This window comes from Aethalodelphis obliquidens, unplaced genomic scaffold (genome assembly GCF_003676395.1).
Source record: "Aethalodelphis obliquidens isolate GAN/ISIS:26980383/991018 unplaced genomic scaffold, ASM367639v1 scaffold116, whole genome shotgun sequence".
Lineage (NCBI taxonomy): Eukaryota > Metazoa > Chordata > Mammalia > Artiodactyla > Delphinidae > Aethalodelphis > Aethalodelphis obliquidens.
The window spans coordinates 1,397,538-1,416,026 of record NW_020838060.1 but is presented as its reverse complement, the minus strand read 5'-3'; the positions used below and the strand labels follow the sequence as shown (position 1 = coordinate 1,416,026).

Here is an 18,489-nt window from a genome sequence, read left to right as displayed (position 1 = left end):
TTCCCACCAACTAGAGTAATGAAAATAAAAACAAAATAAACAAATAGGACCTAATTAAACTTAAAAGCTTTTGCACAGCAAAGGAAACCATAAACAAAATGAAAAGACAACCCACAGAATGGGAGAAAATATTTGCAAATGAAGCAACCAGCAAGAGATTAATCTCCAAAATATACAAACAGCTCATGCAGCTTAACATCAAAAAAACAAACAACCCAATCAAAAAATGGGCAGAAGATCTAAATAGACATTTCTCCAATGAAAACACAGATGGCCAAGAGGCACATGAAAAGATGCTCAACATCACTAATTATCAGAGAAATGCAAATCCAAACTGACTGGTATCACCTCACACCAGTCAGAATGGCCATTGCCAAAAAATCTGCAAACAATGAATGCTGGAGAGTGTGTGGAGAAAAAGAGTGCCCTCCTACACTGTTGGTTGGAAGGTAAATTGGTACAGCCACTATAGAGAACAGTGTGGAGGTTCCTTAAAAAACTAAAAATAGAGCTACCATATGATCCAGCAATCCCACTCCTGGGCATATATCCGGAGAAAACCATAATTCAAAAAGATATATGTGCCCCAATGTTCATTGCAGCATTATTTACAATAGCCAGAACATGGAAGCCACTTAAATGTCCATCGATGGAGGAATGGATAAAGAAGATGTGGTATATATATATATATATATATATATATATATATATATATACACAGTGGAATATTACTCAGCCACAAAAAGGAAAGAAATAATGCCATTTGCAGCGACATGGATGGACCTAGAGATTGTCATGCAGAGTGAAGTAAGTCTGACAGAGAAAGACAAATATCATATGATATCACTTATATGTGGAATCTAAAAAAATGGTACAAATGAACCTATTTACAAAATATAGTAACAGATGTAGAAAATAAACTTACGGTTACCAAGGGGGTAAAGGGTGGGGGAGGGATAAATTGGGAGATTGGGATTGACATATACACACTACTATATATAAAATAGATAACTACAGCAATAAGAACATACTGTTTAGCACAGGGAACTCTACTCAATACTCTGAAATGACCTATATGGGAATAGAATCTAAAAGAGTGGATATATGTATATGTATAACTGATTCAGTTTGCTGTACAGCAGAAACTAACACAGCATTGTAAATCAACTATACCCCAATAAAAATTAATTTAAAAGAATAAAAAACTGAAAAATAAAAATAAAAGGTTTGGGACTTCCCTGGTGGCACAGTTGTTAGGAATCTGCCTGCCAATGCAGGGGACACAGGTTTAAGCCCTGGCCCAGGAAGATCCCACATGCCGTGGAGCAGCTAAGCCCGTGCGCCACAACTACCGAGCCTGCACTCTAAAGCCCATGAGCCACAATTACTGAGCCCATGTGCCACAACTACTGAAGCCCGCCCACCTAGAGCCTGTGCTCCACAACAAGAGAAGCCACCGCAATGAGAAGCCCGCACACCGCAATGAAGAATAGCCTCATAAATAAAACAGAGGGAGAGAGGGAGGGAGGAAGGAAAAAGAAAAGAATAGGAATTGAGAAAGAAGAAAAAATTGTGGAGAGGCAAAATGATTGCCTATATAGAAAATCAGAGTAAATGGACATGCTCTTAAAATGTAATGAAATATAGAATGCCATTCAGAAGAGCATAAAAATATTGAGGAATAGAATTATTATGAGAACTAAATGAAAATTAAAGTAAAACATAAATCCAGACAAAATGGTATAATGAGAGGCCTATAAGGAAATATTTATAGACAAAAGATTTTTTCAGTATATAAATCTCTGAGTTTGTTACCTTTTGTCAAAAGTTAAAGATAAAAATATCCTTTCTCGGGCTTCCCTGGTGGCACAGTGGTTGAGAGTCCGCGTGCCGATGCAGGGGACACGGGGTCGTGCCCCGGTCCGGGAAGATCCCACATGCCGCAGAGCAGCTGGGCCCGTGAGCCACGGCCGCTGAGCCTGCGCAACCGGAACCTGTGCTCCGCAACGGGAGAGGCCACAACAAACAAACAAACAAACAAACAAACAAATATATATATATATCCTTTCTCCAAATCCCAGCCAGCAATAGCTGTAATAGCTCTTTTACAATTTTTGCGTCTCTGACAGGGTGGAGTGTGATATCTCATTGTTACTTTAAATTGCATTTCCTGGACTAATGGTGAATTTAAGCATCTTTTCATTATTTCTTGGCAGAAAATTTTCTCCTCTCTGCATTGTTTATTCATATTGTTTGTTCATTCTTATATTGAATTAATTTATAAGAGCTTTTGATATATTATGGATATTAATCCATTGTCTGCTTGGAGTATTCTTTCTTTCTTTCTGGCCACGCCGTGTGGCTTGCAGGATCTTAGTTCCCAACCATGGATTGAACCCGACCCTGACAGTGAAACCGCTGAGTCCTAACCACTGGACTGCCAGGGAATTCCCTGTTTATCCTTTCTTTAGGATCATTTTATCCAATTAAAAAAGAAACAAAACACCAGGACTTCCCTGGTGGCGCAGTGGTTAAGAATCCGCCTGCCAATGCAGGGGAAACAGGTTCGAGCCCTGGTCCGGGAATATCCCACATGCTGCGGAGCAACTAAGCCCGTGTGCCACAACTACTGAAGCCCATGCGCCTAGAGCCCGTGCTCTGCAACAAGAAGCCACAGCAATGAGAAGCCTGCACACCACAACAAAGAGTAGCCCCCACTCGCCGCAACTAGAGAAAGCCCACACAGCAATGAAGACCCAACGCAGCCAAAAATAAATAAATAAATGATTTAAAAAAAACTTTAAAAAAGCCCACCAAATCATATTGGGATTCTAATTGAATCTAATTGAAATTACATTAAATATATACATTAATTTTGGGAGAATATTTTATGATAGTAAATAAATTCCTAAAACATGATTCAAACCGGTAAAGGAAATGATTAATAAATTTGATATCAAAATTTAAAAAAAATTTATGACCCAAGATACTATTACAAAGTAAAATATAAGTGACAGGGAAACAAATACACTCTAATTCGGAACACTTTTACATATCAATAGGAAAAACATAACCAATCCTAAGAAAATGAGGAAATAATATAAATAACAATGTATAGGAAAGACATCCAAATGATAAATTAAAATATAAAAGATCCTCACTTAACAAAACACAAGTTAAAATATGGAGATACTATTTTTTCACCAGTAAGATTATCAGAAATGAATTATTTGGCAATATCAACTGTTGGAGAAGGAATGGGGGAAGGTACTTTTATAGACTGCTGATGGGAGTGTACGTTGAAGCAGGCACTTTGAAAACAACTTGATAGCATCTAATAAAATTGAAAACTATACATGCTAACTGACTGTATGACCTATAGACAATCACACATATGCACAAGGAAACAGATTCAAGGATGTTTATTGAAGCATTATTTGTAATAGCAAAGAATTGGAAACCATCTAAATGCCCATCAAAGGGGAAATGAATAAATTAAATACAATGTATTTATTACAAATAAACACTACAAGGTGGCTAAAGAGAAAGAACCTAACATATAACACATTGTTGTGTGAAAAGGGCAAACCACAGAATGATATGAATGATGTGATACCATTTGTGTTAATTTAAACACACGAAATACACTAGGCATGTATATATAATGGGCTAATGGGCTCATGATGGCGGTTGAAAGTGACTGTTACATAATCTTATTTATAATGACACTCCAGGGCAAATTTCAAGGAATATCTGAAAAATGTCCAAGCAATAAAAGATTTGGAAATTCCCTGGTGGTCCAGTGGTTAGGACTCCATGCTTCCACTGCAGGGGGCAAGGGTTCAATCCCTGGTGGGGAATTAAGATCGCACAAGCCACGTGGCACAGTCAAACACAAAAACAAACAAACAAAAAAGATCAAGAAAATCTGCCAATCAAAATGGAATTAAAGCAGAAAGTATGCTTTGCTGGAGTGAGGGGAATAACTTGGTCCCTGGAGAGGAAAATAGAGTTGGAAGAAGTTATAATGAGATTTTTGCTTTACTGTAATTTTTAAAAAAGAATATGTATAATTATTGCTTCTGTAATTAATTTTTAAGGTGTACATAAGACTTTTGGTTTTAAGATGGTAAAGCAAGAATGTCTTATCCTAAAAATCTTAGAATTTGGAGGCAACGGCTACCTTGAAAGTCTGGGCTGAGATGGACATGCTGAAAATTCTGATTTAAATATAAACAGGATCACCAGGGATCACTAGATATTTGAGGAAAGACTCCAACATGAAAGAGAAAGAAACCCCCTCCTCAATCAAACAGAAAAATATATCTCACCATTCCTACGTATATATACTCAAGAGAAATGAAAACATATGTCCATAGGAAAACTAGTTCACAGATGTTCATAGTAGCATTATTCATAATCGCTAAAAAGTGGAAACAACCCATATGTCAATCAACCGATGAAAGGATAAACAAAATGTGGTATAGCCAAACAATGGAATATTATTTGGCCATGAAATATAATGAAGTACTAATGCATGCTACAATGTGGATGGACCTTGAAATCATCATGCAAAGTGAAATAATCCAGACAAAGAAGACCACATATTATATGGTTCCATTTATATAAAATGTCCAGAAAAAACAAATCTATAGATGAGTGGTTGCCTAGGGCTGGGGGTGGAGAATGGAAGGTGGCTGCTAATGAATATCATTTTCTTTCTGAGATTATGAAAATATTCTAAAATTAAATTGTGTTGATGATTGCATCACCTGTGGATATACTAAAAACCACTGAACTGTACACTTTATTTCTTTCTTTCTTTCAGATTTAAGGCTTTTATTTTTTCACACCCACGCAAGCCTGGGCAGTTGACCCATCCTGCCCCCAAGCCCCCTACCCTTCATAATGAGAAGAAATATTTACTTTCACTCCACAGCTCAGGGAGTACCTAAGCTTTGGCAGCGGCCTTGTAATGGGTCAGAGTGCGGGCGGAAGGGTCAGTGGTGCTAGTCTACCTGGGCATCCAGTAATGAGGCAGCCAGTCGGCGCACCTCGGATAGTGGCATTCAAAGATCTGATGGTAGTAATAGCCTTCTTTCGTTTTGGGAGTACTGACGGGAAATTTTGGGCTGCGCTTGCCATCGCTGCATCATCAACCTGATGGTCAATGTATTCCTGTTAAATCCTAAACCAGGAATTCTTAACTGAGGTTATTCCATCACTGAAGGCTTCTTTTTGTCACCAGAGGATCTCTTTAGGTATCAGACTGGAGTCCTCAAACGTCTCTCTCAGGAGATGTTTTTCTATCCCGTTCTTGGGGATTCCCATATCTGGTGGCAGAGACAAGTAATAGGAAGAAAATCGATGATCCAGGAAGCGGACTCTCAGTTCAAGGCCATGGGCAGCAGTAGTTCGATCTGCTCAGAGAACATCAAACAAATAGAGTTCCTTCAGAAGCCGCTCACTCTCCTCCTTGGCCTTCTCAGGGGAAGGAGCCTTGTGAAAATATATGTAACCCTGTGTAAGTTCATCTGAACCTTCTCCAGAGAAGATCACCACGCTATCCGTGTTCTTCGGAATGTACTTTGAAATTAAGTACCTACTGAAGCATGGACTGTTGTAATACCATAATATCAAGGAAATAGCAAGGAAATGTAGTATTTCCTTGATGTAATATCAAGGAAAATAGGACTTCATCCAGGACCTGAATGCCTTCCTCAGAGTTAAAGAGGACTTCATGGTATTCGCTCGCAATGATTTGCCACCTTTCTAGCAGCTAGTAAATCGGGACTGTCTTCCATGCCAATCGCAAATGTCTGGAGAGGATACTGTACTTGGGCCTCTTTTAGCTGCTTCAACAGGATGGCAGCAACCAAACTGGAAACCAAGCCACCTGATAAAAGGCAGCCAATCCTTCTGTCCATTATCAAACGTTTCTTAATGGCATTGTCAAAAAGGATTCGTAGGTTGTTCTTCACAGTTTCTATCTCAAAACCTGGGAAGAGTTTCTCCACGCTGTCACACAGGGCATGCAGAGGCTCATCTCTACAGCGATGATATTTAACCATTTCCACTGATGCTACTTTGCCATTTGGCTTTAAATCCAAAACTTCATCGTGTCCTGGGAGAAAAAGCTCCACTTTTTTAAAAGGAGTCATAGAGTGCTTCAAGGTAATGAGACCTTTAGCTTCTGAACACATGGCCAAAAGTCCATCTTCTGTCCCGGCTTTAAACAAAGGTCTGACTCCATAGGTATCTCTGCCCAAGAACACTTTCTTATTGACAGTATCCAGTAAAATAAATGCAAATACCCCATCCGACATACAAACTGTTTGCTCAATTCCTCATTTGTCATAAAGATGAAAGATTATCTCACCATCCACTTTGGTCTGGTATTCAAATTCGAAATGGTGTTGCAGCTCCTTGTGGTTGTAGATTTCACTGTTGTAACAGAGACACAAGTAAGGATATTACTTCACTCAAATTGGCTGCATTCCAAACAGCTGGTCAACCACGGCAAACCGGTGAAATCCAAAGCAGCAGTTGGTGTATCCACTGACATTCTCAAAAAGAAATGCATCTAGACCTCTGTGTGCAATCTTCATAGCACTCAGACACTGAACAGAAAGGCAGTCATCGCTGCCAAAGAGGGCCCAAATGCCACACATGGTGCAATAGAGCTACGGGCTCTCTCCAAGTGACTTATTCAAATACGATCACAGAAATTCTGGGCTCCAGTGGGGTGGGCGGGTGTGAGGTGAGCAGGCTGCAACTTGCGGGCTCTGTACACTTTAAATGGATTAATTTTATGGTATGTGAATTACATCTCAATAAAGCTGTTTTATAAAGTCATCTAAAAGAAAGCAAAGATTTTGGAGACCAAAGGGGAAAACTTCAGCCCTCCTCCTTTCTTTTTTTTTTTTTTAACATCTTTATTGGAGTATAATTGCTTTACAATGGTGTGCTAGTTTCTGCTTTATAACAAAGTGAATCAGTTATACATATACATATGTTCCCATATCTCTTCCCTCTTGTGTCTCCCTCCCTCCCACCCTCCCTATCCCACCCCTCTAGGTGGTCACAAAGCACGGAGATGATCTCCCTGTGCTATGCGGCTGCTTCCCACTAGCTATTTTACGTTTGGTAATGTATATATGTCCATGCCACTCTCTCGCTTTGTCACAGCTTACCCTTCCCCCTCCCCATATCCTCAAGTCCATTCTCTAGTAGGTCTGTGTCTTTATTCCTGTCTTACCCCTAGGTTCTTCATGACATTTTTTTTTCTTAAATTCCGTATATATGTGTTAGCATACAGTATTTGTCTTTCTCTTTCTGACTTACTTCACTCAGTATGACAGACTCTAGGTCCATCCACCTCATTACAAATAGCTCAATTTCATTTCTTTTTATGGCTGAGTAATATTCCATTGTATATATGTGCCACATCTTCTTTATCCATTCATCTGGTGATGGACACTTAGGTTGTTTCCATCTCCTGGCTATTGTAAATAGAGCTGCAATGAACATTTTGGTACATGACTCTTTTTGAATTATGATTTTCTCTGGGTATATGTCCAGTAGTGGGATTGCTGGGTCATATGGTAGTTCTATTTGTAGTTTTTTAAAGAACCTCCATACTGTTCTCCATAGTGGCTGTACCAATTCACATTGCCACCAGCAGTGCAAGAGGGTTCCCTTTTCTCCACACACTCTCCAGCATTTATTGTTTCTAGATATTTGATGATGGCCATTCTGACTGGTGTGAGATGATATCTCATTGTAGTTTTGATTTGCATTTCTCTAATGATTAATGATGTTGAGCATTCTTTCATGTGTTTGTTGGCAGTCTGTATATCTTCTTTGGAGAAATGTCTATTTAGGTCTTCTGCCCATTTTTGGATTGGGTTGTTTGTTTTTTTGTTATTGAGCTGCATGAGCTGCTTGTAAATTTTGGAGATTAATCCTTTGTCAGTTGCTTCATTTGCAAATATTTTCTCCCATTCTGAGGGTTGTCTTTTTGTCTTGTTTATGGTTTCCTTTGCTGTACAAAAGTTTTGAAGTTTCATTAGGTCCCATTTGTTTATTTTTGTTTTTATTTCCATTTCTCTAGGAGGTGGGTCAAAAAGGATCTTGCTGTGATTTATGTCATAGAGTGTTCTGCCTATGTTTTCCTCTAAGAGTTTGATAGTTTCTGGCCTTACATTTAGGGCTTTAATCCATTTTGAGCTTATTTTTGTGTATGGTGTTAGGGAGTGTTCTAATCTCATACTTTTACATGTACCTGTCCAGTTTTCCCAGCACCACTTATTGAAGAGGCTGTCCTTTCTCCACTGTACATTCCTGCCTCCTTTATCAAAGATAAGGTGACCATATGTGTGTGGGTTTATCTCTGGGCTTTCTATCCTGTTCCATTGATCTATCTTTCTGTTTTTGTGCCAGTACCATACTGTCTTGATTACTGTAGCTTTGTAGTATAGTCTGAAGTCAGGGAGCCTGATTCCTCCAGCTTCGTTTTTCGTTCTCAAGATTGCTTTGGCTATTCGGGGTCTTTTGTGTTTCCATACAAATTGTGAAATTTTTTGTTCTAGTTCTGTGAAAAATGCCAGTGGTAGTTTGATAGGGATTGCATTGAATCTGTAGATTGCTTTGGGTAGTAGAGTCATTTTCACAATGTTGATTCTTCCAATCCAAGAACATGGTATATCTCTCCATCTATTTGTATCATCTTTAATTTCTTTCATCAGTGTCTTATAATTTTCTGCATACAGGTCTTTTGTCTCCCTAGGTAGGTTTATTCCTAGATATTTTATTCTTTTTGTTGTAATGGTAAATAGGAGTGTTTTCTTGATTTCACTTCCAGATTTTTCATCATTAGTGTATAGGAATGCCAGAGATTTCTGTGCATTAATTTTGTATCCTGCTACTTTACCAAATTCATTGATTAGCTCTAGTAGTTTTCTGGTAGCATCTTTAGGATTCTCCTTGTATAGTATCATGTCATCTGCAAACAGTGACAGCTTTACTTCTTTTCCGACTTGGATTCCTTTTATTTCCTTTTCTTCTCTGATTGCTGTGGCTAAAACTTTCAAAACTATGTTGAATAAGAGTGGTGAGAGTGGGCAACCTTGTCTTGTTCCTGATCTTACTGGGAATGCTTTCAGTTTTTCACCATTGAGGATGATGTTGGCTGTGGGTTTGTCATATATGGCCTTTATTGTGTTGAGGAAATTTCCCTCTATGCCTACTTTCTGCAGGGTGTTTATTATAAATGGGTGTTGAATTTTGTCAAAAGCTTTCTCTGCATCTATTGAGATGATCATATGGTTTTTCTCCTTCAATTTGTTAATATGGTGTATCACGTTGATTGATTTGCATATATTGAAGAATCCTTGCATTCCTGGAATAAACCCCACTTGATCATGGTGTATGATCCTTTTAATGTGCTGTTGGAATAAACCCCACTTGATCATGGTGTATGATCCTTTTAATGTGCTGTTGGATTCTGTTTGCTAGTATTTTGTTGAGGATCTTTGCATCTATGTTCATCAGTGATATTGGCCTGTAGTTTTCTTTCCTTGTGACATCCTTGTCTGGTTTTGGTATCAGGGTGATGGTGGCCTCGTAGAATGAGTTTGAGAGTGTTCCTCCCTCTGTTATATTTTGGAAGAGTTTGAGAAGGATAGATGTTAGCTCTTCTCTAAATGTTTGATAGACTTCACCTGTGAAGCCATCTGGTCCTGGGTTTTTGTTTGTTGGAAGGTTTTTAATCACAGTTTCAATTTCATTACTTGTGATTGGTCTGTTCATATTTTCTGTTTCTTCCTGGTTCAGTCTTGGGAGGCTATACCTTTCTAAGAGTTTTCCATTTCTTCCAGGTTGTCCATTTTATTGGCATAGAGTTGATTGTAGTAGTTTCTTAGGATGCTTTGTATTTCTGTGGAGTCTGTTGTAACTTCTCCTTTTTCATTTCTAATTTTATTGATTTGAGTCCTCTCCCTCTTTTTTTGATGAGTCTGGCTAATGGTTTATCAATTTTGTTTATCTTCTCAAAGAACCAGCTTTTAGTTTTATTGATCTTTGCTATTGTTTTCTTTGTTTCTATTTCATTTATTTCTGCTCTGATCTTTATGATTTCTTTCCTTCTGCTAACTTTGGGTTTTGTTTGTTCTTCTCTCTCTAGTTCCTTTAGGTGTAAGGTTAGATTGTTTACCTGAGATTTTTCTTGTTTCTTGAGGTAGGCTTGTATAGCTATAAACTTCCCTCTTAGAAATGCTTTTGCTTCATCCCATAGGTTTTGGATCGTCGTGTTTTCATTGTCATTTGTCTCTAGGTATTTTTTGATTTCCTCTTTGATTTCTTCAGTGATCTCTTGGTTGTTTAGTAACGTATTATTTAGCCTCAATGTGTTTGTGTTTTTTACGGTTTTTTCCCTGCAGTTCATTTATAATCTCATAGCGTTGTGGTCAGAAAAGCTGCTTGATATGATTTCAATTTTCTTAAATTTACTGAGGCTTGATTTGTGACCCAAGATGGATCTATCCTGGAGAATGTTCCATGTGTACTTGAGAAGAAAGTGTAACCTGCTGTTTTTGGATGGAATATCCTATAAATATCAATTAAATCTATCTGGTCTATTGTGTCATTTAAGCTTCTGTTTCCTTATTTATTTTCATTTTGGAGGATCTGTCCATTGGTGTAAGTGAGGTGTTAAAGTCCTCCACTATTATTGTGTTACTGTCGATTTCCTCTTTTATAGCTGTTAGCAATTGCCCTATGTATTGAGGTGCTCCTATGTTGGGTGCATATATATTTATAATTGTTATATCTTCTTGGATTGATTCCTTGATCATTTTGTAGTGTTCTTCCTTGTCTCTTGTAACAGTCTTTATTTTAAAGTCTATTTTATCTGATATGAGTATAGCTACTCCAGCTTTCTTTTGATTTCCATTTGCAAGGAATATCTTTTTCCATCCCCTCACTTTCAGTCTGTATGTGTCCCTAGGTCTGAAGTGGGTCTCTTGTAGACAGCATATATATGGGTCTTGTTTTTGTATCCATTCAGAAAGCCTGTGTCTTTTGGTTGGAGTATTTTCTTCTCTTGTGTTTCCCACTTCGAGAAGTTCCTTTAACATTTGTTGTAGAGCTGGTTTGGTGGTGCTGAATTCTCTTAGCTTTTGGTTGTCTGTAAAGCTTTTGATTTCTCCATCGAATCTAAATGAGATCCTTGCTGGGTAGAGTAATCTTGGTTGTAGGTTCTTCCCTTTCATCACTTTAAGTATATCATGCCACTCCCTTCTGGCTTATAGAGTTTCTGCTGAGAAATCAGCTGTTAACCTTATGGGAGTTCCCTTGTATGTTATTTTCCATTTTTCCTTGCTGCTTTCAATAATTTTTCTTTTTCTTTAATTTTTGCCAATTTGATTACATGCCGATGCGTCTTGGTGTGTTTCTCCTTGGGTTTATCCTGTATGGGACTCACTGCGCTTCCTGGACTTGGGTGGCTATTTCCTTTCCCATGTTAAGGAAGTTTTCGACTATAATCTCTTCAAATATTTTCTCTGGTCCTTTCTCTCTCTGTTCTCCTTCTGTGACCCCTATAATGCGAATGTTGTTGCATTTAATGTTGTCCCAGAGGTCTCTTAGGCTGTCTTCATTTCTTTTCATTCTTTTTTCTTTATTCTGTTCCGTAGCAGTGAATTCCACCATTCTGTCTACCAGATCACTTATCCGTTCTTCTGCCTCAGTTATTCTGCTATTGATTCCTTCTAGTGTAGTTTTCATTTCAGTTATTGTATTGTTTATCTCTGTTTTTTTTTCTTTAATTCTTCTAGGTCTTTGTTAAACATTTCTTGCATCTTCTCAATCTTTGCCTCCTTTCTTTTTCCAAGGTCCTGGATCATCTTCACTATCATTATTCTGAATTCTTTTTCTGGAAGGTTTCCTATCTCCACTTCATTTAGTTGTTTTTCTGGGTTTTTATCTTGTTCCTTCATCTGGTACATAAGCCCTCTACCTTTTCATCTTGTCTGTCTTTCTGTGAATGTGGTTTTTGTTCCACCGGCTGCAGGATTGTAGTTCTTGCTTCTGCTGTCTGCCCTCTGGTGGATGAGTCTATCTAAGAGGCTTGTGTAAGCTTCCTGATGGGAGGGACTGGTGGTGTGTAGAGCTGACTGTTGCTCTGGTGGGCAGAGCTCACTAGAGCTCTGATCTGCCTGACTGTTGATGGGTGGGGCTGGGTTCCCTCCCTGTTGGTTGTTTTGCCTGAGGCAACCCAACACTGGAGTCTACCTGGGCTCTTTGGTGGGGCTAATGACAGACTCTGGGAAGGCTCACGCCAAGGAGTACTTCCCAGGACTTCTGCTGCCAGTGTCATTGGCCCCACGGTGTCAGCTCTGTATTTCTTAAAAGTCTCTTGTTTGCGTCCCTTAGAGCATCCTGTCACTTTCAAGATCACGGTCCCACTTAACTTTCTCTGCCTTTCTGGATCTCCCAGAGAGTACCTGCAGGTCCCCAAGTTGTAGCTAGTAGTGTTTCGGAACCTCAGGGAATACAGCCTTTCTCTGGGGGCCGCTGAAGAGCCCCTCTGCTGAGAGTACCACAGGTCTTCCTGGGACACCTCCATCCTCTCTACACAGCCATCTGTAAGCTTGGCCCAGGAGAACGCGTAGGGAACTTGCGGGTCTCAGCCGGCAGTGCAAGGCAAGTCCACATCCTCCAAAGAGGCCACCTTCACCTCCCGGGCAGGGGGCGCCACGCTGCAGGCGCAGCTCAGGAGCAGGAGCTAGAGGCCGCGCGCCATGGCTGAGGGCTGCCCGCCCGGGACCGTGGTGCGTGCCTCCACTTGTAGTTGTGCCCCACCGGCGCTTCTTTGTGCTTTTTTTTTTTTTTTTTTTTTTTTTTTTTTTTCGGGGGCCTCTCCCCGCCGCAGCCCCTCCCGCCGCAGAGCACGGGATTCCCCCCAGACCGGGGCACGAACCCGCGTCCCCCGCATCGGCAGGCGGACCCCCAACCACTGCGCCACCAGGGAAGCCCTCTTTGTGCTTTTGATTTGCATTTCCCTGGTGATGAGTGATGCTGAGCACCTTTTCATGTGCCTGTTGGCCATCTGTATGTCTTCTTTGGAAAAATGTCTATTCAGATTCTTTGCCCATTTATTAATGAGATTGTTTGGGTTTTTGCAGTTAAGTTGTATGAGCTCTTTATAAATTTTGGACATTAACCTCTTATCAGATAGATGATTTACAAGTATCTTCTCGCATTCCGTAGGTTACCTTTTCATTTTGATGGTTTCTTTCTCTGTGCAATAGTTCATTTCTTCTTACTGCTGCATCTACCATGGTGTGGATGCACCACAGTTTATTCAATTACATACTGCCGAACATCTGGATTGTTTCTGACTAGTTTTTGGCTATTACAAATAAAACTGGTATAAACATTCCTGTACTGTTCTCATTTTCACAACTGAGCCTGAGGCTGTCACTGGTATTTATGACTTTCCTCTGTTGCTTCTCATTCCTTTGTCTTAATAATAGCTAACATTTATAGAGTGTTTACTACATGCCAGACCCTGTTCTATGTGTTTTATAAGTGTTAATTCTCAAAATAACCGTTTGAGATATGAACTATTATTATCCCCATGTTACAGGTGTGGAAACTAAAGTAGACACAGGTACACAGCCAGCATGTGTTAGCACTCAGATTTAAATCCATGTAGTCTGGTACCCGAGCTCAGGCTCTAAACCACTATGTTATACAGGCAGGACTTAAGATGGTTGGGTTCTTTTCTCATGGAGTGACTTAAACCTTCACTCCTGGAGGATAACTAGCTGTTATCTTGCTTCTGCTGGTTTAGTCTTCTGTTAACTTTAACCATTGGACATGATGGTATATGATATCCCTGGGGTGCCGCTGGGTTGCACACATCCTCCTCTCTGACCCTGCTGTGTAACAGTAACCTTATTTTCTCTAAATCATCAGTATCAATCATCCCAGCTAACGTCTTATTCCCCTTCTTTGCCTGTTTACTCAATGGCTTAAAAAGCCCCAAATGGCCAGGTTTCTGTCTCACGTTCCAGTGCAATGGGCCTATTGGTGTCTCCTCTTTGTGGAAGCAAACCTCCTTGGGATACCAAACCTCTAAACCAGCAAAGCCCAGAGTCATGGGGCTACACGCAAAAATGTTGTGGGTTATTAGGTGTAGTAGTTAGAGGCCCCACTCCCACCTCTATCTCCCTCTTCCTGGGGCCACCATGTATCCTGGCTAAGAAAGAAATGGTACCATAGAATTGCTGCTGGTTCAGAGCATACACTGCACTCCACTCTGGGGTCAGCACTCCATTCTCAGAGGGTTTTGCCATAACTCAGTCTCTACAAAGCCAACTCCTTCTGAGGGATGGAGTACATAAGACTCATGACTCCCATGGGCCTTCCAGGGTAAAGAACATGGACTCTGGAGCCAAACTGTTTGGATTCATATATTGGCCTCACCACTCACTTACCTACTGTGACTTTGAGCCATTTATAAAACTTCTCTGTAACTCAGTTTCCTTATCTGTAAAATGGAGATAATAATGGTATTTAGCTTAATATGGTTTCTGTGAAGATTAGATGAGCTAATGAAATGGAGGAGGACACTATGGTCCTTCCCCACCATGTCCTCCGCCTGCCTCTTGTCTGTGGAAAATCTTTAGCCAAAGAATAAGTTTAATCAGAGAAGTGAGAAAATGCAGAAGCAAAGAAAAGCAGTCAAACAGGACAAAACAATAATAGTTTAGTCTGTAAGCAAAGTCAAGGACCTTTAGTTCCTTCTCAAAGGCTGTAGATAACATTCAGAGCCATATCCTGTGAGCTGTCTTTTAGATACTGAAACCCCCAGCAGGTGGAAGAAGTTAACTACATGATGACCAGACTGTAGCCTTGACATAAGATGCCACAGTTCCAAGAATTGGCCTCAAGGAAATGGGAACAAACCAACCCTGGAATTGAAGATTAACTGTACTTAAGACAATCTAGGGACTTCCCTGGTGGTCCATTGGGTAAAGACTCCACTCTCCCAATGCAGGGAGCCCAGGTTCGATCCCTGGTCCGGGAACTAGATCCCGCATGCATGCTGCAACGAAGATCCCACATGCTGTAACTAAGACCAGGCACAGCCACAACAATAAATACATATATTTTTTTAAATCAAGACGACGCTGGTCAGACCACCGCATGACCAATTTCAAGATGACTGTCAGAGCTGACTGTGCTGTTTCTGCATGTAGCCCCTCCCTACATCTATAAAAGCTCTTGCCCACTGATTGTCAGTGGGGGTGGAGGGGAGGGGAGGGGAGGGGAGGGGGCGGGGAGGGGGAGGGGGAATCCGCCCTACCCCCCACCCCCCGCCCCCGGTTGCCAGCTTCCAAAATAAAGCAAACTTTCCTTTCCACCAACTTGCCTCTTTATGGACTTTTGAGCACTGAGCAGCTGGACCCCACTTTTGGTTACACTAATACTTGCAGAGCACTTCGCGTGCTAGACACTGTCAACACTCTTTCACTGTACAGTGAGATCTTGGTCAGAAGCCACGCGTGTGGGGAGCCACGATAGCGTATGAGGCATCTGGAATGTCCACAGATGGTAGGGGGTGGGCAGATGTATGGGAGTAGGGAAAATAAATCCAAGGCTTAAAAATGCATAATTGCCTTCTAGAGAGAACAAATTTCTGCCCCTTCCTTGTTGGAGGAGAGCTAACATAAGCACCCTTCATCAAGTAGGTGGGCTGAATTGGTAGCTTTTGTGGGCCAAGCTGACCTTCAGCAGTAGCCCCCACTAGGTCTGACTTGGTAAGGGGCGGTCCATCCTGTGAAGGCCACATACAGCCTGTGTCCTTGCCACCACAGCTGTTTGGTTCATAGAATGTCTCAGGGAGAAACAGAATGACGCCCATAAAGCGGGTTCACCTTACCCATCTGACCACCAGGAGCAGCCTCTAGGGAGACGACCTTGTGGTGAGTGGCTCTACTAGACACAAATGTTCTTGTGTTCTGGGGCCCTCCTAAGAGGTCCATTCACAAGACTTCTTCCCAAACCTCTTTTCCCCAACCCTCTGATTTTGTTCCATCTACATTTGTCCACCCAGCCAAATCACTGACCTTGCACATGAATCAGTATAGATCCTCTGTGTCTTCTCCCAAAAGAGCCAATGATGTATTCTACTTGAAATTTTACCCATTGGAGGATTTTCTTTCTCCATTAACTTCCAGGATCATCTCTCAGAAGGGCTTTACTATTTTTTTTCAATGAAGAGGCATTTGTTAATTATGTACAATTTAAGAAAAAGACCACTGAGTCTCTAGATTTGAAAGTAAATATCTTATAAAATTCCAGGGAATTCCTTGGCGGTCGGTGGTTGTCTCCGCACTTCCACTGCCGGGGATCCGGGTCCCATCCTTAGTCGGGGAAATAAGATCCCGCAAGCCACGTGGCTCAGCCAAAATAAATAAATGAATAAATAAATAAATAAAGCTCCATCCAAAAAAAAATTCCATGCTAAAAACTTCTGCTTTCCTAAGGGTTAAAACATTTTTAAATTGTGGTAAAAAACCTATAACATTAAATTTACTGTCTTAACCATTTTTAAATGTACAGTTCAATAGTGCTAAGTATATTCACGTTGTTGTGCAATAGATCTCTAGAACTTTTTCTCAGAAGCGCTTTGTTACCGCAATAATAACAGGAACACTTAGTGCATGGACTATTCAAAGAGTTTTACATACATTAAGTTATTTAATTTTTAAACCAACCTACGAGGTTAGGTATTTTTATTATCTCTCTTTTAGAGATAAGGAAACAGATGTTCAGAGGGATTAAAACACTTGCCCAGGGCTTCCCTGGTGGCGCAGTGGTTGAGAGTCCACCTGCCGATGCAGGGGACGCGGGTTCGCGCCCACGTCCGGGAGGATCCCACATGCCGCGGAGCAGCTGGGTCCGTGAGCTATGGCCGCTGAGCCTGCGCGTCCGGAGCCTGTGCTCCGCAACAGGAGAGGCCACTACAGTGAGAGGCCCGCGTACCGCAAAAAAACAAAACAAAAAAAAACACTTGCCCAAATTCATATAGCTAGGAACTAGTGGAACCAGAATTCAAATACAGGCAGTCTGGTTCTAGAATTCTTGCTATTAATCTTTTTTTTTTTAACTGTGGTGGGTTTTTTTAACCATTTTTAAAAATTGAAGTATAGTTAATTTACAATGTTGTGTTAGTTTCAGGTATACAACAAAGTGATTCAGTTTTACATATAAATAAATAAATATATATATATATTCTTTTTCAGATTCTTTTCCATTATAGGTTATTACAAGATATTGAATACAGTTCCCTGTGCTCTACAGTAGTACCTTGTTTATCTATTTAGAATTCTTGCTGTTAATCTCTTAATAATAAGCCACTTCTGGCTGGTGATGGTGTATGGTGCAGAGCCAGTCTCCTGCAATCCAAGTTGGAATTTTTTTTGTAATATTTATTTATTTATTTGTCTGTGTTGGGTCATAGTTGTGGCACACAGCATCTTCGTTGTGGCACGTGGGCTTCTCTCTAGTTGTGGCGCTCGGGCTCTAGAGCCACGGGCTCAGTAGTTGCGGCGCACGGGCTTAGTTGCCCCGCAGCATGTGGGATCTTAGTTCCTCGACCAGGGATTGAACCCGTGTCCCCTGCATCGGAAGGCAGATTCTTAACCACTGGTCCACCAGGGAGGTCCCCTGGAATTATTTTTTTGTTTCCAGTGTCTTCATGCCTAACTTCTCCTGAAGCCACTGGAGTGGACTGAGGGAGGAGAGGTTATTTAGCAAGATATGGCAAGCTAGATGGCACACCAGGGCATTCTGTGGCTCCTTTCTGCCTTTAGGATACTATCAGGCTCCAGCCAGCTCTATTTGAAGACGAGGAGCACCAGGGCTTGTGAGACCTTGGGCTGGCTGGGTGGATCAGATAATCCTCAGTTCATAAGGGGCTTGGCCCCATGTTTGGTTTCTACTGAGATCCAGAAACTCACAAGAAGCTATTTATCAAGAGAAGAACTGTTACTTGCTGAAGTTGGCTGGACCTCACCACCGCTTTGGGCCACCCTGGGGACTCTCCTTCTGGGACTTGCTTGCCACAGTCTCTAAGATCACCCCAGTATGTCAAGCACCACTGGATCCCCTGAGTCATAAGGCCCCAGTGACAGATGTGCCTGAACTGCAGCCAGGAGCAGCCGGACAGCTTTCCTCGTCTGAGAACCCATTCTCAGAACGCAGCTTCTACCTCTCAAATTTCAAGTGCAGCCCTGGCTCCACCAGCATCATGGGACCCTAGGAGCTTCTGTAGCATGCTACCTACCCAAACACTTGCGTGCCCCCCCGCATCAACCAAAGCCCACTCCCCACTGTCCCTATTTCTCTGTGTCATGGTCCTCCTTCGGCACAGCTGGCTGTCCAAGACCGAGTCACATGCTTGCTACCAGCCGCAAG

The 18,489-nt window shown here is 41.2% G+C and overlaps 1 pseudogene; it reads right to left on the bottom strand.

The window, feature by feature from the left end:
- Positions 1-4,951: 4,951 nt before the first annotated feature.
- On the bottom strand, positions 4,952-6,735 carry LOC113615352 (asparagine synthetase [glutamine-hydrolyzing]-like; annotated as a pseudogene).
- Between the last annotated feature and the right edge of the window lie 11,754 nt (positions 6,736-18,489).